Consider the following 21,913-nt stretch of genomic DNA (forward strand, 5'->3'; position numbering starts at 1 on the left):
CCCAGCCCCTGCCGTCTGTCCTGCTGCCCTTACTTAATGAAAGGCTCCGTGGAGACTCCAACAGGCCACTGTGTGTGATCCCCCTTCATCAAATCCTCAGAATGGGGGCCATTAATTAATTGAGGGAGCAGCTGCTCTGGGGCCAAGTGACAGGAAATCACTCTGTCCCTGGAAGCTCTGGTCCAGCCCTGGCCTCAGGGTTAGGCGGCTGTCTGTCCATCTTCATCCTCTGCAGGGCCCATCCAGGGACCTGCGTGAGCCAACTGCAATCCCTGCCTATTGCCATCCTTGATAGCGGGGCCCAGGAGAATCCATACCCCAGATGGGAAACCAGATCCTGGATTTGATTCTGACAGGCTATTGTATCCACGGTGAAGTCACATCCTTCAGTTTCTCTCTTTATTTAAAATTTTTTAAAATTTATCTACGGCTGTTTGGGTCTTTGTTGCTGCCCGCCGTCTTCCTCTAGTTGTGGCAAGCAGGGACTACTCTCTAGTCGTGATACACAGGCTACTCATCGCAGCGGCTTCTCTTGTTGCAGAGTATGGGACTGTAGAGCGAGTGCTCAGCAGTCGTGGTGCATGGGCTCAGGTGCTCCTCGGTATGTGGGATCTGTCCGGACCAGTGATCGAACCCATGTCCCCTACATTGGCAGGCAGGGTTCTTAACCACTGAACCACCAGGGAAGTCCATGTCCTTCACTTCCCCCATCATTCCAATGAGGAGGCTCAGTTCCTCCCTCAAGGAACTTTGCTGCCCCAGGCGCCCTGAGGGGTGATGTCCGAGCTCCTCCCTTCCCTTCCTGGGCATGGCCCCAAGGCTGAGCCTGGTAAAGTCTCCTGTATTCTGGACCCTTTTTCTACTCTCTAGCCCCATCTTGGGGACCCAAGGAGAGTCACTGTCTGCCCAGGTGGTTGGAGGGGTGGGGATGGAGGGGATCGGGACTTGGCTTAAAAGGAGGGTGGGCTCTCAGGGGTGGAAAGCTGCCCAGGGTCTGCTGGCTCGGAACAGAGGGCAAATCAGGGAAAACATGGGGGTCTTCTGAGCTGAAGGAATTGGAACTGGAGGAAAAGGAAGACCGAACAGGAGTCAAGATACCTGTCACCCCCAGACGGTGGGATAGAAACTCCTAGGGTGATGCCAGGACTGCTTCCATCACTAGAACTTTCTGAGCAAGTTTAGTCGCTAAGTCATGTCTGACTCTTGTGACTCCATGGACTGTAGCCTGCCAGGCTTCTCTGTTTGTGGAATTTTCCAAACAAGAATACTGGACTGGGTTGCTATTTCCTTCTCCAGGGGATCTTCCTGACCCAGGGATCGAACCTGCATCTCCTGCATTGACAGGTGGGGTCTTTACTGCTAGCAGGGAAGGGAGCCAGCAGGGAACCCCTGCTGCTGTGGTGCCTTCTAGCTCCATGACTCTCTGAGGCCTAAGACTGACCACGGAGCAAACATCTGCTGTACTGTCTGCTGTGGGGGTGAGGATGACAGAGATGGTTAAAACATGGCCCCTGGTAATTCCCCGGTGGTCCAGCAGTTAGGACTTTGCGCTTTCACTGCTGAGGGCCCGGGTTCGATTGACCCCTGGTCGGTGAACTGAGATCCCACAAACCCCTCAGCATAGTCAAAAAAAAAAAAAGATGTTGGCTCCTGACGGCCAGGTCCCTGCTTTTCCACACTCTTGACGAAGAAAGCACAGGAGTTCAGCCTTCTATGGACCTCTGCGTATGAATATTTCACATTCACACACACTCAAGGGAGATGGCAGGAGTGAAGTGTGGGTCCTGTGTGGGTCTGACCATAGGAGGTCAAGAAAAGAAGGAGGCTGCCAACAGCCAGGAGGTATCAGCTAGAGGCAAGAGTTAGTTGAGTCTGGGTCTTCAGGACTGCATAAGACATGGATTTCTGGAGAGTTGATGGAAAAGACCCTCCAGGAAGAGGAAACAGCCTTGCAGACAAGGAGGGAAAGCTGGGAAGCCCTGAGGGGGAACATGGAACCAGTTCTAAGAAGCCTAGCGTGCAGGCGAAACTGAAGGAAGTGGGTAGGGGACGTCTTGAACACTCTTTCACGGCATGAACGTTATTTTCTTTCTTCTGGCCGCGGCATGCAGCCTGCGGCCCAACCAAGGATAGAACCCCAGCCACGGCAGTGAAAGCTCGGAATCCTAATCACTAGGCCTCTAGGAAAGTCCCTGAACACTACTTCCTAATCCCCAAATCAGAGCATTGGTGTGATTGGTCAAGTGTGCTTCAGGGCCTGATGGGGCCAGATGTTTGAAATATGGGTCATCTTGGAAAAGCAGGCACTTTTGGCTGTGCAATGTTTATTTCTTGTGTCTTTTTCCTCTTTTCCCTGTGGCAGGTCACACCAGTTAGATTCTGGGGCCTGTCTTCCAGGAAACCTCATCCCCAGGGGCAGACAGAAGTGGGAGTGTGACTCTCCTAGGCACACAGTCAAGGCCCTGGCACCTCTGAGGCTCGGGGGCCTGCCTCCTGGCTTTACCAGCCTGCCTTTGGCCGAGCTGCCCTTTCCACTTCTCTAGTTAAAACCCAATCCCGTTCCTGCTGGTCCCAGGGCTCCCCCCAACAGGACAGAAATCAATGAGCAATTTGCTGCTATTTGTAGATCTCCTTTCTCTGCCGGCCCTCGACCCCAGCCAGTCCTGACCAGGTTCGGCCCTGCCTCCCTCTTCAGTCAGATGAAATGGCAATGCGCCCAGCCACGTGCGACTTGGCACCTGGTACCTGGGGGTGGGGATGGGGTAGGGGTGGGAATGGATCAGTCTGGAGGCCACTGTGGCAGGCAGAGCAGATTCTCTCCCTGCGTAAACCCCTGAGAATCTAGAGGAAATAAGGACACAGCAAAGGACTGACTGGCCCAGGAATCTGTCTTTTTTTTTTTTTTTAATTTTGCTTATTTGGCTGGGTCGGGTCTTAGTTGTGACAAGCTGGATCTTTAGTGATCTTCATGTGAACTCTTAGCTACAGATTGTGGACTGTAGTTCCCTGACCAGGGATCAAACCTGGGCCCTCTGCATTGGGAGCACGGAGTCTTAGCCACTGGATCCTGGGATTTGTATTTTTAAACTGATCTTATTTATTTATATTTGACTGGCTGGGTCTTCATTGCTGTGCAGACTTTTCTCTAGTTGCACTGAGCAGGGGCTACTCCCTAGTTGAGGTGTGCGGGCTTCTCATTGTGGCAGCTTCTCTTGCTGTGGAGCTCTGGCTTTAGGGCGCTTGGGCTTCAGGAGTTGTGGCACATGCACTCAGTAGTTACGGCTCATGGGCTCTAGAACACAGGCCCAATGGTTGTGGCATCGGCTTAGTTGCTCCGTGGCAGGTGGGATCTTCCCAGATCAGGGATCAAACCCGTGTCTTCTGAACTGGCAGGCGGACTTCACCACTGAGCCACCAGGAAAGCCCTGGAATCTGTATTTTTAAACTGCCCCCCGAGGGATTCAGATGGGGCTGGTACAGGTATTGCTGGGAAATTAACAGTATTGGCCATTGTCAGCCTCCTTTCCACCTGCTAGCTGTGTGGTCTCACTGACCTTCGCGATGTCTCAGCCTCCCCATCTGTAAAATGAGGGCAACAGTAGCTCCAGCCTCTGAGGCTTATCCAGAGGATTAACAGGGAAAATGCAGGCACAGGGCTTAATTCAAAGCCTAGTACTTAATAGGCATTCAATAAATGATTGATGACCATAGCAAGCAAGTCTGAGGGCTCTGAGCACCAGTAGACTGGCCTTCCTTGGGGGTTGCTGAGTGGGTAAGCCTGGTACCTTCCCCAGAGCAGAATGCCCATGCCCCCTCCCACTACACTGAAGGCTCATTACCAGTCCCTGGGTGGTGGACGGGAGGGAATATACAGGGGTGGACTGGACCTCTTGGTATGGAAGGAAAAAAACTTTGTCTCCCTGAGGGTTTCCAGTCCACCCATCAGGATGCTACTTTAGGAAGCTACAGAGATGCTTCCTTTGGGATGGATCAAGGAGGGGCCCCAGGGGAAACTAGAGACTCCCAGGTGGTCAGTTCCCAAGGTTACAGAGAAAGCCATAAGGCACCTGGGGTGGTGGTGGGAGGGGGAGGGACAGTAAGGCCAATGAAAGCTGGATGCTTCCTTTTTGTGGGGGCAGGTAATCAATTGTAGAAACAGGGCCCTTCTCTTGCTCAAAGGGGCCTGAGGTGACCACTGCATGCTGCGTGCTAAGTCACTTCAGTTGTGTCCGATTCTTTGCAACTCCATGGACTATAGCCTGCCAGGCTCCTCTGTCCATGGGATTCTCCAGGCAAGAATACGGGAGTGGGTTGCCATTTTCTCCTCCAGGGGATCTTCCCAACCCAGGGATGGAACCCGCGTCTCTTGCATCTCCTGCATTGGCAGGTGGGTTCTTTACCGCTAGTGCCACCTGGGAAGCCCAGGCGGCCTGCTACTGAACCACGATGACCTCGAGAGACACAGGGTATAATAGTTACAGGTGTGGATTTTAGTTCAGCTTACCTGGGTTTCTTTTTTCAACTTTATTGAAGCATCATTTACATACGATAAAATGTACACATTTGAAGTGTTCAATCAGATGTTCTGACAAATTTATGTGCACCACTACCATCAGGATATAGAACACTTTCATCATCCCCAAAAGCTCCCTCGTGCCCCTTCCCAGTCAATCCCCACCCTCCCCCCAGCCCCAGGCAACTACTGATCTGCTTTCTGTCATTATAGATTAGATTTGCCTTTTCTAGAGTTTCATATAAATGGAATTATGTAATATGTACTCTTGGCATCTGGCTGCTTTTCACTTTTCATGATGTTTATGAGATTCATCCACGTTGTTGTTTTGCCAGTAGTTTATACCTTTTTATTGCTGCGTATGATCCCACTGTTGGAATGTATGACAGTTTGGCCACCTGTTGATGGACATTTGCGTTGTTTCCAGGTTTGGACTGCTGTGAATTAAGCTGCTGCAAACATGGGTGGGCAAGTCTGCGTGTGAAGATGTTTCTTGGGGGTGTGGGATGACTGGGTCCTATGGTAATTGTATGTTTGACTTTGAAAGAAACGGATCACCTTTTCTAGAGTAGTTGTACCATCGAACATTTCTATTCTTGGCCTATGAGAGTTCCAGTTGTTCTACAACCTCACCGACACTTAGCACGGTTAGTCTTCTGATGGATGTGTGGTGGTAGTTGTTGTGGTTTTAATTTGCATTTCCATGATAATGAGTGATGTCAAATATCTCTTTCATGCATATTGGCCATTCTGTATGTTCTTTGGGCCATTTAAAAATTAGATTGTTTGTGGGGAATTCCCCGGCAGTTCAGTGGTCAGGACTTGGTGGTTTCACTCATGCAGCCCGGGTTCCATCCCCGGTCGGGGAACTAAGATCCTGCAAGCTACTTGGTGTGATCAAAAAGGAAAAAAAATTAGATTGTATTCTTGTTACTGAGTCATGAACGTTCGTTGGCTATATATGTATTGTCACATGTACATGTATTTTTTTGTACCTTTGTCAGATATATGTATTGTAAATATTTTCTCCTCGGCTGTAACTTGCCTTATTATTTTCTTAGCTGTCTATATCTTGATTCTGCTATTTCTATGTGTGCACTCTTGAGCAAGGAACAGTCTTTTCTGACCCTCAGTTTCGACATCAGTAAAATGGGGATAATAGGAGAAGAGTACAGAAGTGTTGAACTGGCATCACCGACTCAATGGGCATGAACTTGAGCAAACGCCAGGGGATGCTGAAGGACAGAGAGTTCATGGGGTCGAAAAGAGTCGGACGTGACTGAGTGACTGGACAGCAGCAGCAACACAAGTGTGTGACATATAACTGAGTTCCAGTGTGTGCAGTGCTGGAACCCAGAGGCGGTCCTGATGCTCCTTCTGCTGCTGTCCTCAGGCAGTCAATGGCCACTCCTTCACCCTCATGGATCCGGCCCTGATAGCGTCATCTCTTTTCTGTCCACCTGGCTCCTGAGGACCCCAAGGCAGGGGCGGGATGAGGGCAGGATGACTTGTGTCATCATCCCACGTGAAGCTGGGCCTCTATCCATCCTGGTTGTTGGCGAGATACAAGATTTGGGGTCCACAAGGTTCAGAGCCCAGGGGTCCACCATCTTGGAACTTCAGAGAGTGGGAAAATGTCTGAGAACCCACAACTCCTATCCATAATTGTTCATGCACACCCACAACTCCTTAGTTACCAAATCTATACCCACCAGGGCATGCCACCCCTTGGAATTCCACTTGGCACCTGCACAGACTCACTCACACTAGGAGGGAAGGCAGTGACCGCCTCCTCCCAGCTCCCCTTGCCACTGATCTGGAGTGGCGGGCTTACTGGCCAGACCATCTATAATTCAGAGGTTTGGCTCAAAATAGTTCAATTCAGGTTCAGCCTCTTGGATAGGAGAGGAGGAGTAGCAAGAGCTAAGAAACGGGTGGAGACAATGACCCCGAGGAAGAGTCTGGAGTCTGCCTCCCACCCTGGGCAGAACCTCCTGGAGAGAGCAGGGAGCTTCAAGGGATGCCTGTAAGTTTCACTTCCCAAGGTGAGGGGCCCCTCTTCTCCCTTCCCCTGTCGCATCCCCAAATCCTCCAACCTGGGGAGACAAGGTCCCCTGAGGGCCAGCAGAGAGCTTCACTGTCCACATGAGGCCATTCATACCTGCTGGGCCCTGGAGTCTCCACCTGTGTGTCTCCAGCTCCCTGACACTGGGCCCAGGGTGAGAGGGACACTTCTTAGTTCTCAGGCATCTTTGTCCCAGGCCTCCTGTCTGACTGTACCAATCAATCAGTTGATAAGTCCACAAATATTTACTGAGTCCTCAAGCCGGCAAGGCTGGGCCCTAGGACATCAGAGGGTACACAGGCAGGCTCACAACTTGCTGAACAGGCAGGACATTCACAGAAAGAACAAGGACAGGTCAGGGAGGGACAGGCCACCAGGATCAGGGACAGGGGCTACAGGAAGGTGACTGGCTGAGGGGCTGACGTGAATCAGGCCTCCTGGATGAAGGATCAGATTCGGGGAGACAGGAAGGCAGAAGGCAGCAGTGTGAGCTGGATGAGGGGGCGGAAGGTACGAGGCTGTCTGGATGTTAATAAAAGGATTGGCTGATGGAACCAGGGTCTTGTGAGGACATCACAAGGCCAGCCTGGCGTGTCCTTCACCCTTCCGTAGTTCAGCAAGGACAGGGACCACACCAGGTACAATTCCTTGAGATTTTCGCCCAACATCCTGTCACATGGTATTAACCACTTTGCTTTGGAGTCAGCCTGGTTGCATTCAAATCCTGACACAGCGACTTCACTGCCCCATGACCCTGGGCAAATGGCATAAATGTGCTTGCTTCTTCACCAGCAACAAGGGTAATAATAGGACTTACCTCCTGGCCTTGTTGAAGAGATAAATCAGAGATGCACAGATGGGACTTCCCTGGTGGCTCAGTGGTATGGAATCCGCCTGCCAATGCAGGGAACACAGGTTCAATCCCTGAAGATTCCACATGCCTCGGAGCAACTAAGCCTGTGGCCCACCACGACTGAGCCTGAGCTATAGAGCCCATACTCCACAAGAGAAGCCACTGTAATGAGAAGCCCAAGCATCACAACTAGAGAGGAGCCCCTATTTGCTACAACTAGAGAAAGCCAGCACAGCAACAAAGACCCAGTGCAGCCAAAAAGAAAACAAATAAATAAAAAATATTTTTTTAAAAAAGAAGAAATGTACAAATGGTGGTCATCTCCCATGCTTTCCCCACGTGTCCAGAGTAGTGGGAGAGTGTCTCCAGTACCCAGGTAGCTGACCAGGGGAGGGCGCTATTACCCAAAGGTAAAGTGATGGTGAAAGTCCGTCATGTGTGTGACTCTTTGTGACCCCATGGACTATATACAGTCCATGGAATTCTCCAGGCCAGAATACTGCAGTGGGTAGCCTTTCCCTTCTCCAGGGGATCTGGAAAGAGATGATGCTGCTGGACAGAAACCAAGAGGGCTTCCTGGCAGAGGAGGCCTTCACACTGTGATTTGATTCAAAGCATCTGACTCCAGAACTCCTCTGGGCAAAGTGGAACCTTGAGACTTCGCAGAAAAGATGGTGAAGAAATAAGGCCTCAAGCATTCAGGAGCCATCTGTCTCAAGAGGACAAAGCCAGGTGGACTTCTGGCAGGAAGGGGGTCTGAACCGGTCTGGCCGTGGGGAGGTAGGTGGTCTTTCTGAAGGGCCACACAGCTGAGATGCACAGGGAGGAGAGGCAGAGAGAGAAAGAAGGGGACCGGCACATTATTGTTCACATCTGTGTCTCACAACACTCCTTGGACAAGTGGGCTTAGCGTTCTGGGGCCCCTGTTTTCCTTGGGACATAATGCTCTCCGTGGCGCCGTGAGAATCTTATGGGGCTTTGCATTGGATTTGCTGTGTTTTCTCCCAGAGGAAAGTCAAAGTGTGTGCTTTGGCCCTGGATTCCAGAGGGCTCCCTCCCTCCTCTCCACCTCAGTCTCCATCCATCTCTTGGGGCCTCTGGCTTGGTCTCTCCATCACTCTCTGCCCCTACGTCTCTGAGTCTCACTAATTTTGTCTTTCCTCCCATCTCACCCTCCCTCCCTTGTGCCAAGTCTTTTCCATCTTCTCTACCTCTCCTCTGCTCTCCAGGGTCCTCCCTAAACTCCGCACTCTCGTTCTGGGACTGGACACAGCTAGGGAGTGGGGAGGAGGGGTGCCTGCCTCTGAAGGGCCCACCCCACGGCCAGCCCTATCGATTAGGGATTTCTTCAGAGGAGGGGAGACATCAATGACTCCACGACAAGCCTCGCTAGCGCTGCTAATATTAGCCCGGGAAGGCAGCTCACTGATGGATTAGGAGAAATTAAGAATTCAAATTCTGTAATTTGAATTGGAGGCCGCTGCTTGCTGACAGCTCATACTTCCCCAGAAATTAATGAGTGAAGGAGGGATGGCAGCGCCGGTTTTCCTCTTTGACAATATAATTTTCTCCTGTGATCTGCGCCTTTGAAACTCCATTCCTGAGCAGGAGGGTGGGGACCTGTTTGTCTCAGATCTCATTCCTTCAGCCTCCTAGATCCCAGAAGCTCCCGGGAGCCAGGTTCCTGATTTCCAACAGAGCGCTGGGCTTCTGCCTGCTGATGCTCTTGTGAGGCCAGCCCAGGGGACCCCAGAAAGACAGGTTGAGGGGCACAGGCAGACCTTGCTTCCTGTCCCTCATAGCTTTGCATGACCCTGGAAATGTTTGAACCTGTTTTTCAGCTCAGGACCCTAATTTGTAAAATGGAGACCATAAAATTCATCCCCTCCCCTGGGGTAGGGAGTTGTGAGGCCCAAGATGCGAACATGAACATGACTCTTACCTTCTTTCTCTCCCTGCCCCTTCTCCCAGTGCGTCTCAGCTGGGAGGTCCCTCAGAAAGCCCACCAACCTTCCCATGGCCAAACCAGGCCCAGACACACTTCCTGCAGGAAGTCCACCTGGTTTCATCATATTGAGACTGACGGCTCCTGAGACCTTGAGGCTTTTTTTCCCCCACCATCTTTTCTGTGAAGTCTCAAAGCTCCAGGTTATTCTGGGAAGGGATGTCCTGTCTCTCGGAAGCTTGTCAGCTTCTCCCAGGAGGAACTGGTCCCGCACCTAATAGCCAGTAGGTGATTAATAACTGGTGAATGAATTTAATGGACAGTTTCTATACCCTCTGCACCTGCCTCACCGTTCCTCCGCCTGTGCCCACCAAGTGCCTGGAGAATGCATATTGATGACTGGCAGGTGTTGGGGTCCACCATGGCCTGGCCAGTCCTCACTGCATCCCAGGTGCCCACGTCTTGGGGGTGACGTGCAGAGGGGCACATTCAGTCGTGCTGTGAGTAGCTCCCCATAGCACAGTCTCCAAAATGGCAGCTTGGAAGCAGTTTGTTTTTTTTTTAAGTGCCAACCTGTTGTTTGTTAAGGCAATGGGTAAAAGTTCCTCCTTGAGACACACGGAGATGGAGTCAAAGGCAGATCTTCAGACTTTCCTGCTGGTCCAGTGGCTGAGAATTTACCTGCCAGGCCTCTCTGGTGGCTCACTAATAAAGAATCAGCCTACCAATGCAGGAGAATGGGTTTCATCCCTGGTCTGAGAAGATCCCACAGGCCACAGGGCAACAAAGCCCATGCACCACAACTACTGAGCCAGAGCTCTAGAGCCCGTGAGCCATAACTACTGAGCCCACATGCGCAACTACTGAAGCCCACAAGCCCTGGAGCCTGTGCTCCACAACAAGAGGAGCCACCACAATGAGAAGCCTCACACCAGAACTAGAGTGTGGCCACTGCTCAATGCAACCAGAGAAAGCCTGCACACAGCAAAAGATCCAGCACAGTCAAAACTAAATAATAAGTAGATAATCTTCTTAACATGGTGGACCTTCCCATGTCTCTCCTCCAGACCCTTCAACTGTGGGCACACCCGCCCTTGCCCCCCTGCTCCAACCCCAGGCTCCATCTCTTACCTAGCAACTGGCTGAGCTCCGGCCCAGGGATGGGGAGGGACCCTACAGCTGCTGGGGAAGCAGGGCTCTGCAAGGCTTAGAGGAGCGCACAGGTCCCCTTGGAACTGGCCACCGAGAATCTAGGGTGGGACTTGTCCAGCCTCAGGATGACACAGAGAGAATTAGTTGAAAGGGCTTCCCACATGGCGCTAGTGGTAAAGAACCCACTTGCCAATGCTGGTAGATCTAAGAGATGCCAGTTCAATCCCTGGATCAGGAAGATCCCCAGAGAAGGGCATGGCAGCCCATTCCAGTACTTCTGCTTGCAGAATCTCATGGACAGAGGAGCCTGGTGGGCTACAGTCCATGGGGTTGCAAAGAGTTGGACATAACTGAAGCGACTTAGCACAGCACACAACTTCAAGCTTCAGAGCTGGGAGGGACCTTTGGGGTCACCTGGGACCAACTGTCTCTTTGACAAGCTGGGGAAATTGAGGCTCAGAAAGATTAGCCGGTAGTCAAATCTCAACTATTTAATAGGTGGAAAACTGGCTGAGTGATCCCTGGAGCAGATAATCCCAAATCCCACTAGAAGGCTCTGCAGGGCTTCTGAAGAATCAGGTGTTCTTTCCAATTCTGCTTCCTCAGGGCTAGTACTGGAGCAAAAGTTTATCCCCAGGTGGGCTGGAGCTGGAGGCAGAGAAAGAAGGTTGGCAGAAAAGCAGTTTTCTAGGAGACTCAAGGGGTGCTTTGGGCAGGAAATGGGGAGGGATCCTGTCTGCTCCCCCAGCATGCTTGCCTGGGAAGCCCCCCACTAGCACTAGCACCATGGCCTCTTTCCCGCTGAGGCTAACCCAGGATGCAAGGTGAGCATCAGGGAGAGGGTGGGGGTCTGGGCAGTGGCTGAGAAGCTTCTATGGCCACTCAAGGCGCAGGGGCAGGTGTGCTTGCTGCCTGACACCCCCCAGTCTGCCGCTGTGTCCTCGCCTGCCCCCACATAGCCCCTCCGGTGCCCAAATCGCCTTTTCCCAGAACCAATTAAAACAGTGTTTGGAGCAAGGTTGAAATAGTCACATAATCATTTTCTCCAGTAAAGTTACGGGCTGGAGACCGATTTGAAAGGTGAGCTGGTAACTGAACCTGAGGAGCGGCAATAGCAGAGAGGCTGAGGGCAGTGGAGGGGAGGGGGCGCTCTTCCTGGGGATCAAAGGCTCCTGATGGCGACTGCCCCTCCCACCGCAGCAGCAGGGGTGTCACAAACCCCGCTCCTGTTGTCCCCCGCCATCGCACTCACTTCCTCTGGCCACCGATGTCTCTTGAGGCCTCAGGGCTCCCAGACCACAACAAGAGGACAGCAGGTCCAGAGGCCACGTCATCAGACTTTCTCAGTTCACAGGCCTAACTGTGGAGGCCACGTGGCCAAAATCTACCAAGCGGTTAAGCAAAGCTAGGACTCCAACCAGGTCTTACTCTCCCGCCAGCGCTCTGTCTCCCCGCTGGGTCTCCTGTCTCCCCTGAAGGAGCCTCAGTACCCCAGAGCTACATCCTCCCCACCCTCTCCTGCCCTGCCCACCCCATCTCCCATGATTCACTGGGCCAGTCCCGCCATATTCTCCCTGCAGAGGGAAGGGGGAGGGGCTTACCCCTTTGCTCCCCAGTCCAATGGACCACGCACACGGTGGATTGCCTGCTTAACTCATGGCTAGAACACCCGCACTGGTCGCCTTGCTCTGTCCTTTCTCCCAGCCCTAGAATGGGCACCAGAATACCTCCCACTTGTGATTCATTCCTTTTTTTCTTCTTTCCTTCCTTCTGCGCATGCTCATTATGTCCTTGCTGGGTGTGAAGCCCTGAGCAGGACGCAGGGATGAGCCGCGATGGATTGGGTGGCGCTGCCCTCATGGCCCAACGGCAAGTATGAACGACTTAACATCAGTGACATGATAGGAGGGCCCTTCCCTAGAGCTGGGGAGGCAAGGGACTTCTAAGCGGAGGCCTCAAAGCTCCAAGAGGAAGTGTTTTCCCAAGATGAATTCAGTGGCTGAGAAGCAAGGAAAAAAACCCAGTTGTCATCTAGGTAGGGCAAGCTGAAGTCTCCGTTTTCTCATTTCTAGAAATGAGCCCTGGCTCTAGCTTTCAAGATTCTGGAGAATATGGATACAGATGTACTTTATGAGGTGGAAGATTCCATTCCACTGATTATCGTTGTTAATGGAGGGCATTTGTTCCCGAACCCAGACAAGGGGATAGAGTCTGGAGGAGGGGTGAGTCAGTGGTCAGGGGTGGTGGAGGAGGCTGGCAATATAGGGAGCTGGAATTCTGCGGAGCCCTGTGGTTATTTGGGATTGACAGCCAGCAACCAGGTCCAGGGGAAGTGCCTGGACCACATGCCTGGCTAGGATGGAGTTCTGTGGGTGGGAGAAACCTCAGAATTGGCGCTGCTGGGAAGGCTAAGCCTGGCTCCTATGGTCAGGTCTGGCTTCCACACAGCCTGCTGGGTCTCAGCAGGTGAAGGTCTGGGAGTCAGGGTGAGACTCTGAGGGGGTCTAGTCCCCTTCCTGCACCTCTCAGCCAATCAATACCTCCTGCCCCCTGCCCCCACCTTCAGCAGGTAGATGCTAACTGTGTCATTCTGGAACTGACCCCCTGGCCCAGAGAGCCCCCGGGACATCCCTCATCCACCAGGGCTCTGGAGGAGACCTAGCCCAGGGCAAGGTTTGTGCTTCCCTTACCAGGGGCACCAAACACTGAGCTTCCTGTCCCCTGGGCCCTCTTAAGCCCCTGCCTGTGGCCCTGGTGCCTTTCCTGGCACCACTGGCCTCCTGGTCAGCAGCTGCAGGGGTGAGTCACAGCGCTCATTAGAGCTTAATTAATCAATTGAGTTAATCAGACAGCTGAGATGTGCTGTGGTTGCAGATGGGAGCAGGAGGGAGAAGGAGCCAGAGCATGAAGGGCCGGGTCGGGTGAGCTGGGATGGTAGGGCCAGGGTTGGCAGCGGATGGAGCCTGGTGGGTTGGCAAGGGAGGAGGGCGCTGGCCACATCTGCACTTGAGGTCGCAGGGAAGGAGGATGAATGGGCTCAGGATGGGCGGCTTTGAAAGCTTCACTTTGCTGGGTGCCAGAGACGGTGCCTGGGGAAGGAGAAAGCAAGACTCTTCCATCCCCACTTCCTCTCTCATTTTGTATCTTGTCACGTGTGTCTCTGAGAGCTATTTGAAATCCTTATTTGATGGAATGGGGAGAGGAAAGAAAGGAAAAAAAAGAAAAAACAGAAAAGGTAGGTCCTCCCATTCTCAGTCTGATGGGGGAGGCTAGATGTCTATCGGGAACACAGACGAGATCCAGACTCAGAGACAGAGAGACACATGTCTCTCCCATCGAGCCACTCAGGCTCTCGACATCTGGACCTGGGGGGATGGGGAGGGACCAGACAGATCAAAGCCAAGGGCGGGCGGGAGTCCAGGAAGAGTCTTAGGAGGAGGGGAGCGCTTGAGCGGGGTATACATCGTGATTTGCAAAATGTGGCTTCATCTGTTTTTCTCTCTCACCCGACCTTGGTATTACCTTGGGGGCTGGGGGGGAGGTGAGTGGGACAGGAAGTATGATGGTTGGAGACGGATTTAGAGAGGATTCACGGACACCACCCTGTAGGCCCCGCCCTCCAGGGGTTTACAGTTTTCACTGGGTGACAAGCTAAGTGCAGTCTGGTGACCCAGAGTCTGAGATTGTGAGCGATGAGATTCCAGGACCTGGGACACACAAAGAACCATGGGAGATGGACTAGAGGAATGCAGACACTCTAATGAGGCTGAGGAAGGTTTCATGGAGGAGGCGGCAACATGAGCCAGGTCCTGCAGGCCTTGAGATTCCAGTTAAGTGGGAGGGGAGGTGGAAAGGAAGGATGTCCCAGGAGGAGAAATGGCCAGGGCAGAGACAGGGAGAGTCGACCATATATGGCAGGTTACTTGGAGCCACAAGCTGGGCTGGAAACAGATTCCTCTTTGTGGCGGGAAGAGAGGTCGAGATGGTAGGGGGGCTCTTTGAATGCCAAAGCCAGGAGTCCACAGTTGAATTTGGTAGGCACTGGGCATCATCGCCAGTCTCTAACTGGGAAGAATGGGCTAATAGCAGTTGGGTTTGTTTTTTTTGTTTTTTTTTTCGGCCACACTGCATAGCATGAAGGATCTAAGTTCCCTGACCAGGGATAGAACCCACACCCCCTGCATTGACAGCGCAGAGTCCCAGGCACTGGATCACCAGAGAAGTCACTATAGCACTTTTGGAGAGAGGATGTCCATGGAGGCAGAACTGCGCGGGGTGGAGCCAAGGTGGAAGAGACCTGAAACCAGAGGGAGTGTGTGTGTATGTGGGTGTATGTGGGTATATGTGTGCATATGTGTATATGTAGTTGTGTGTGTGCTTAGTCATGTCTGACTCTTTGCAACCCCATGGACTGTAGCCTACCAGGCTTATCTGTCCATGGGGATTCTCCAGGCAAGAATACTGGAGTGGGTTGCCATGCCCTCCTCCAGGGGATCTTCCCAACCCAGGGATCAAACCCAGGTCTCTTGCATTGCTGGTGGATTCTTTACCATCTGAGCCACCAGGGAAGTCTGTACATGTGGTTATGCATATACATATTTGTGTGTCTATGTGAGTGTATGTGTGTATTTGTGAGTGCGTTGTGTATTTGTGAGTATATTTGTGAGTGTGTGTATTTGTGAGTGTGTGTGTCTAGAGCAGTGGTTCTTATTCTTTCAGGAGTCACAGATGCCTCTAAGCCTTGACAAAAGCTTAGACCCTTAACTTAGAAAAAAAGCACAGACTCAAAGTTTTGCCTTCAGTGATGGGGACAGGAGATATGTCCATGCATCTCCTGAAGCTCGTTTGCTGGACCTCCTAGGATTCAGATCTTCTGAAATCCCATCTCTCCCATTTGGTTGCAGAGTCTGCAAAAGCTGTCACTGAAGGCTCACTGCAGCACTTGGTCCCGGGGAGCCTGGCGCCTCTCCCCACATCCCTCCCCTGGCAGGACAATTCTGCAGCCAGGACTTTGGGAATTGGTGGGTAATAGGGGCTGGGGGCACTTGGGCACGGGCTCTGGTGAGAGTTCCAGGCTGCCTCCTTCCTTGGCTCCCAGCATCAGCAGACTCAGGAAGGCTGCCTCCCTGCCAGCGCTCAAGTTGCCCTGAAACATGCCCTGAAACATGTGGAATGGCATGTTCATTCCTCTCCACAAATCCTAGTGCTGAGAGCAGCTGAGAAGCGAGAGAGCAGCTGAGAAGCGAGACCCAAGTGGCCTGGCCCCAAAGCAGGGAGCTCCCAGCAAAGCTTTTTCTGGGTTTGCTGGGTGACTCCTGGGGAATCACACCTTTTCTGGGCCTCCATCCTGGCCGTCTTCCTGCAGCAGAAGTTGGCCTCCCCCAGGAGTTAGGGTGGGCCCTGTAGACTCTGCGAACATGTCCAGCAAAAGCCACTCAGGATGGGGTGCCCTTGAAAGGGACTCCCCTGTCCTCCCGCCTCACATTCTCTTTCCCATACCCCATGCTTACAGCTTCGGAAGCATTGTGTAAGAAACCTTTCCACCCCTGCTGAAATGGCGTTGATCAAGACCATCCCTTTGCCTTCGATCTCACAGCCAGGAAGCAGAAGCACCAGGATTGAAGAGTTTCCAAGACCAGCTGGCAGGTTCTTCTCTCCACCTCAGGCTGCTCCGAGGGCCGTGGATGGGGGGTGGGTGGCCAGATGGGGCGCTCAGTGTCCACCCCAGCCCCAGGTCTTATCCAGGTCTGGGGACCTGCAGTGGGCTTACTGATGGGAGGACCACTGCTGTCACTCTGCCTCCCCCAGGAAGCCTCCTGTGGGGGCCCATTTGCAGCCACAAAATTGCCTTTCTAAAAAGGGGTGCTCTACCTTGCACTTCACAGGGGCCTCTCCCCACTGTTAAGGTGACAGAAGCCCCTTGCCTGTGGGGTTTTTTGTTCTAGATCTATGCTGGTCCAGTGTGTTGCCAGTGAAGGACAGGGAAGCCTGGCGTGCTGTAATCTGTGCATTCATGCTAATTCACTTCCATTGTGACTGACTCTCTGCAACACTATGGACCGTAGCCCATCAGGCTCTTCTGTCCATGGGATTCTCCAGGAAAGAATACTGGAGTGAGTTGCTGTCCCCTCCTCCAGGGGATCTTCCCAACCTAGGGATTGAACCTGTGTCTCTTATGTCTACCTGTATTGGCAGGTGAGTTCTTTACCACTAGCACCACCTAAGAAGTCCAAAAAGAAGTCGCTCAGTCATGTCTGACTCTTTTCGACCCTATGGACTGTAGCCCACCAGGCTCTTCCATCCATGGAATTTCCCATGGCAAGAATACTGGAGTGGGTTGCCATTTTCTTCTCCAGGGAATCTTCCTAACCCAGGGATCGAACTCAGGTCTCCCACATCGCAGGCAGACTCTTTACCCTCTAAGCCACCAGGGAATCCCAAGAAGTCCATAGGGGTCACAAAGAGTTGGACACGAGTTAGCAACTGAACAATATGTGGCCACCCGACACCTGTGGCCACTGAGCACTTGTAATGTAACTAGCATCACTTGTTGAAACAATAATGTTTTAGATAGCCTGGATTGAATTTTTAAAATATGGTTTAAATTAATTTCACCCATTTCTTTTTACTTTAAAAAATATTTATTTATTTGGCTGCATCAGGTCTTGCATTATGAGGAATCCTTTAGTTGCTCCATGGCAACTGGAATCTTAATTCCCTAACCAGGGATCAAACCCATGTCCCCTGCATTGCAAGGCAGATTCTTAACCATGGGACCACCAGGGATGTCCATCTTTGTACACTTTTAATTCGGCTACTAGAATCTTTCCAATCATGTGCATGCCTTACATTATATTTCTATTGCACGGAGTTGCTCTAGGTAGTAATAACTCCTTACCACTTCAGGGTTTTGTATAATCCCATTAAAAATTCTGTGAAATGAGAAAAGCAGAGCCTACCTGCGTTATTTTACTGATAAGACAGGTGGGTCTCTGTGAGGTCAAATGACTTAGTCATATAACCAGGAGGAGGTGGAGGCCAGAAACAAAGGGATGGAGGCCAGGTTTTCTTGTCTGTAGAACAGAGACCCACTTTCCAAGACAGTCCAGATTGGACTCATTGGAAAAGACTCTGATGCTGGGAAAGACTGAAGGCAGGAGGAGAAGGGGATGACAAAGGTTGAGTTGGTTGGATGGCATCACCAACTCAATGGACATGAGTTTGAGCAAACTCCAGGAGATGATGAACGGCAGGGAAGCCTAGTGTGCTGCAGTCCATGGGGTCGCAAAGAGTTGGACAGGACTGAGCAACTGAACAACAACCAGAGAGATGCCTCTTTCTCTCCCTGTTGGTGCTGACCACTCCTGGGCCACTCACTCCCCCCAGCCCCCACTGAAGCCACTCTCCCCCTCCATGCTCTGGAAAGCTCCTGCTAGAAATATCCCCAACAACCCCATTAAGACTAATGCCTCTTGGCCCTCCGTTGAAGCCAGAATCTGATCTCATGTTAGACTCCATGGCCTATGATTTCCCCATCAAAGCTGGTGCCTTTGCCCTGGCATTAACGGGCTGACTCCTTTGTACCTGCTGCCACTCACATAAGTGCCCCAGGGTGAGAGAAGCAATGGCCACGCCCCCTGGGATGCACCCACTGTCAGTTCCCCTCGCCCTCCCCACATGGCTTCCACCCTTTTTGCTTCCTCCTTGGAGATGAGCACATTCAATGAGGCTAGGGGACTGTTTCTTTAATTTCCCTCCCTGTCCGTCCTGGAACGTGATAAAAATACCCAGCATTGATCTTTTTTTCTTCTCCTTCTGCCGGGGATAATGTTTACCCAGGTGTCAATCAGGAGAAGAATTTGGCTTCCTAATTTCTCTTCTCCTCCCTGGGGGCCGTGCGTCTCCCCACCTCACATGGACACTGAGCTGGAATCAAGGTTACTAATAATCCCCCAGCACACACAGACACCGAGAGCACATATATTAAAGTCACATATTGATTTATATTTTCGGGTCCCTCTGCCTTGCTGCCCAGCCTCAGCCTTTCTCTCTGCCAAGGAGAAAAAAGAATTACACAGCTATATTTATCGCCAAGATGTTTAGTGTAAAGAGCATTGTGTCCGAAGGTAATTCCCACCCCACACCCTCTTTGGAGGTATTTTTTAAAAAATAGTGTGGCATCTCCTCGCCGTGAACATTTATCTTTTGTTGTTGGTTCTTTAACTTTTCCCTGAAGGAAACAGTGAGACATTTAAGGTAGACCATCAGATGGACTTCCTGACTTGACAAATGGTGGTGGCCATCCCCAAAGAGGCTGGTGGGGTTTTTGCCAGCGGAGATAATCTTGTTGCAGGTATGGGAAAGGGGTGGGTAGGAGGTGTGTGGAGGGTGGGGCAATGGATTCAGAAGCTTTTAGAGGTTGCCCACCAGTCCAAAAGCCACCTTGTAATTAATGGCTCACCATCTGTGGTCCCATTTCACAGTTGGGAAAATCAAGAAGTTGAGGAGTGAGTCTACTTACCATGGGGGCTTTAGCCTTTCTTCCATCAGGACTTGATAGGAGAAAATTTTCCTCCAGGCATGGATGACTCCTGCCCTTCAGTGGGGACACAGGTCTCTGGCTGAGGGGAGGTGGAGGTGGGAAGAAGGGACAGACAGCCCGGAGATTCTTTAAGGTGAGATGGGTGAAGGAAGGGCTCTCAGAGCAAGAAACCTGGCAGTCACCGCCTCCCCCAACACCTCTGCTTCCACTTAGAGCGCCTGTCACTTTGTTTGACGGGTCAGCCATTTAAAAATGCCAAACCATTTAACTCCAGTTCCCTCAAGGAAGCTGTTGGAATGGAAGTGAGGCTAAGCATGGGAACTCGCACAGACTCAGCACCATTCCCTCGAAGTCTGTCTAGGAGTTTCCTTGTCTCTCCCTCTCCCAGATATCATCTCCTTCATTCTTCACAAAGGCTCTGGGAGTGAGAGGGTGTCAACCCCATTTTACACATGGGAAGTGAAGTCGTTCAGTCGTGTCTGACTCTTTGCGACCCCGTGGACTGTAGCCCACCAGGCTCCTTCATCCATGGGATTCTCCAGGCAAGAATACTGGAGTGGGTTGCTATTTCCTTCGCCAAGGGATCTTCCTGACCCAGGGATTGAACCCAGGTCTCCCGCATTGCGGGCAGACTCTTTAACCTCTGAGCCACCAGGGAAGCCCTGGGAAAACTGAGGTTAAGTAACTGACACAGGGTCACACAGCAGGAAAAGGCAAGCCTCAACTGCAGCCCAGTTTTCTGATTCCTCTGTAGGGCTCGCCCCCATGCCCCCACCATGGGCGCGGCCTCCTGGGACTCAGTTTTTGGTGCCCTTCCTTCAGATCCCTCCAGCCTCCTTCTGAAACCATTTACCTCAGATTGGGACTCTAACCCACAAGGCTAGGACTCGAACCCCCAGCCACAACCCACAGTAATGAAGCGCAGGTTCTTGATGTCTCATTGCAGAAAGAATTCAGTGAGAGACAAAGGGATAGGTAAGAAGTGGATTGATTCACAGAGAAGCACACTCCATAGACAGTGTGGGCCATTGCAGAGGGCAAGTGCAGCCCTGTGAAATATGGCGTGGTTAGCTTTTATGGGCTGGATTACTTCATAGGCTAATGAGTGGGAGGATTACTTTAACAATTTGGGGAAAGGATGGAGATTTCCAGGAACTGGGCCACTGCCCAATTTTTGGCCTTTTGATGGTGCCTTGGAACTGTCATGGTGCCTCTGGGTGTGTCATTTAGCTTGCTGATTGAGGATCAAGGGCTAGTTGAAGTTGGCTTGTCTGCCATCTTGGACCCATTTAATTCTAATCAGTTTATGTTGTGTCCTTGGGCTATGTCAGTTTTTCCAAAGTTGTGCCCTGTCCCCTTCCCTCCTGTTTCACTCCCCTGGCCCACCTCTGAGGCCACGGCCCTCCTTCAGGCCCAGCTAACTCTCTGTCTTTGGTACTGGAGAAGCACTTCCTCTTCCGATTGTGCCCTGATGGACCCGGGCTGTTGATCAAAGCTTTTCCTGATGGAGCCTGCCCCCACGTGCCCTGGCCTGCCCAGCTTCTGCCAGAGACTCTAGAGGGCTGGCCACCCCCTGCTCTCCCTTGGGTATTCTCCAGTAGTTTGGTTGAAGGGCTTACAAACCCAAGGTCCCTCATTTCATTCTAGAAGAATGTTCACCCCCTAGCAGAGCTAAGAAGTAGAGCCACGATGTACCAGCCCAGAGCCAGGCAAGGTCTCTCTGCAGTGTTGGCCCCCCCCACAATATGAAGCCTGAGCCCCATATTATAGGTGGTGAAACTGAGGTTCAAGGAGCATAAGGAACATCTCCTGAGCCACTCAGAGGATAAGAGGACTTACTAAGGTTGGGTCAATCCATGTGACCCAAAGCCCTTGCCTTGGACCTCCCTCTTTATCTCACTCTTACCTCCCGGGCTGTTCCCGTCTAATCTGACAGGCCGGGTGAAGACGGGAGGGGTGGAGGGCAGACAGCACAGGGCGCGGCGGGAATCAGCAACGAGGACCCTCCCGGGGAACTTTTCCCATTGAAAATCTGTTCCCCTCGCGGCCACGGGTGATGTATGGCTGGAGCTGATGAGAAACGTGCAGCGGGATGGAGGCGGGCGGTGCGGGCCGCCCGGGCGGGGGCAGCCCGGCATTGAGATTCCGCGGGGCGCCAGGGGCGGCGCAGGCCTTGACACGGGCCGGGTAATTGATCTGGAGGTGCCAATTTGCAGCAACTAAATATTTGGTTTCTGCCTCTGCCCGCTCTGCACTCTGCTCAAACAAACTTCAATTAAAAGCGAAAAGCGAGGGGTGGAGGGGCGGTGCGCCCGGGTCCCCGCGGCCGGATCGATGGCGCGGAGCCTGTGGGCAGCGGAGCGCTGCGCGCCCGGGCCGGGGGCACCGAGGACGAGGGCGGGAGGGAGGGCGGGAGGGGCGCCCTCTTCCGGATCGCCGAGCACTGGGCCCTGGGCCCGCGAGAGGCAGCGCCCGAGGGAGGGCCCGCGAAAGGCGACTCTTACAGGTCCGAGCCGCGGCTTGATCTCAATCTCTGAGCTGAGGGCGCCTGCTTTGTACAAAGGGGCCAGCCCCGACACCCCCATTCCGGACGTCCAAGCCTGTGGGCTCGGGCAGGGATCCTGGGGTAGGAGTGGCCCCAGGGCCCTGACCCTCCCTCTCGATGCACCCACCACTTTGAAGCCGGCCTTGCCAGTCAACTGCATTCATTCAGCGTTTTTCCTGAGCATAGCTGCGTGCCTGGTGCATGGGGCACAGAGATCTATCTTCTCTCCGGGGTGTCTGCCTGGCTGTGTACCCTTGGGATGACCAAGGTGGGGAACAGGAGGCGGGTGAATCTAACC

General features: G+C 52.5%; 2 long non-coding RNA genes across 2 annotated transcripts; one reads left to right on the forward strand and one right to left on the reverse strand.

The window, feature by feature from the left end:
* Positions 1 to 11,004: 11,004 nt before the first annotated feature.
* LOC133231620 (uncharacterized) lies at positions 11,005 to 12,049 on the reverse strand. Its single transcript, XR_009731167.1, has 2 exons — positions 11,781 to 12,049; positions 11,005 to 11,176 (listed from the first exon to the last, which is right to left on the reverse strand). It is a non-coding gene; the product is annotated as an uncharacterized LOC133231620 (long non-coding RNA).
* Positions 12,050 to 13,394: 1,345 nt separating this feature from the next.
* LOC133232565 (uncharacterized) lies at positions 13,395 to 17,591 on the forward strand. Its single transcript, XR_009731398.1, has 2 exons — positions 13,395 to 15,549; positions 16,041 to 17,591. It is a non-coding gene; the product is annotated as an uncharacterized LOC133232565 (long non-coding RNA).
* The last annotated feature ends 4,322 nt before the right edge of the window (positions 17,592 to 21,913 follow it).

The sequence above is a fragment of the Bos javanicus genome, chromosome 19 (assembly GCF_032452875.1).
Source record: "Bos javanicus breed banteng chromosome 19, ARS-OSU_banteng_1.0, whole genome shotgun sequence".
Lineage (NCBI taxonomy): Eukaryota > Metazoa > Chordata > Mammalia > Artiodactyla > Bovidae > Bos > Bos javanicus.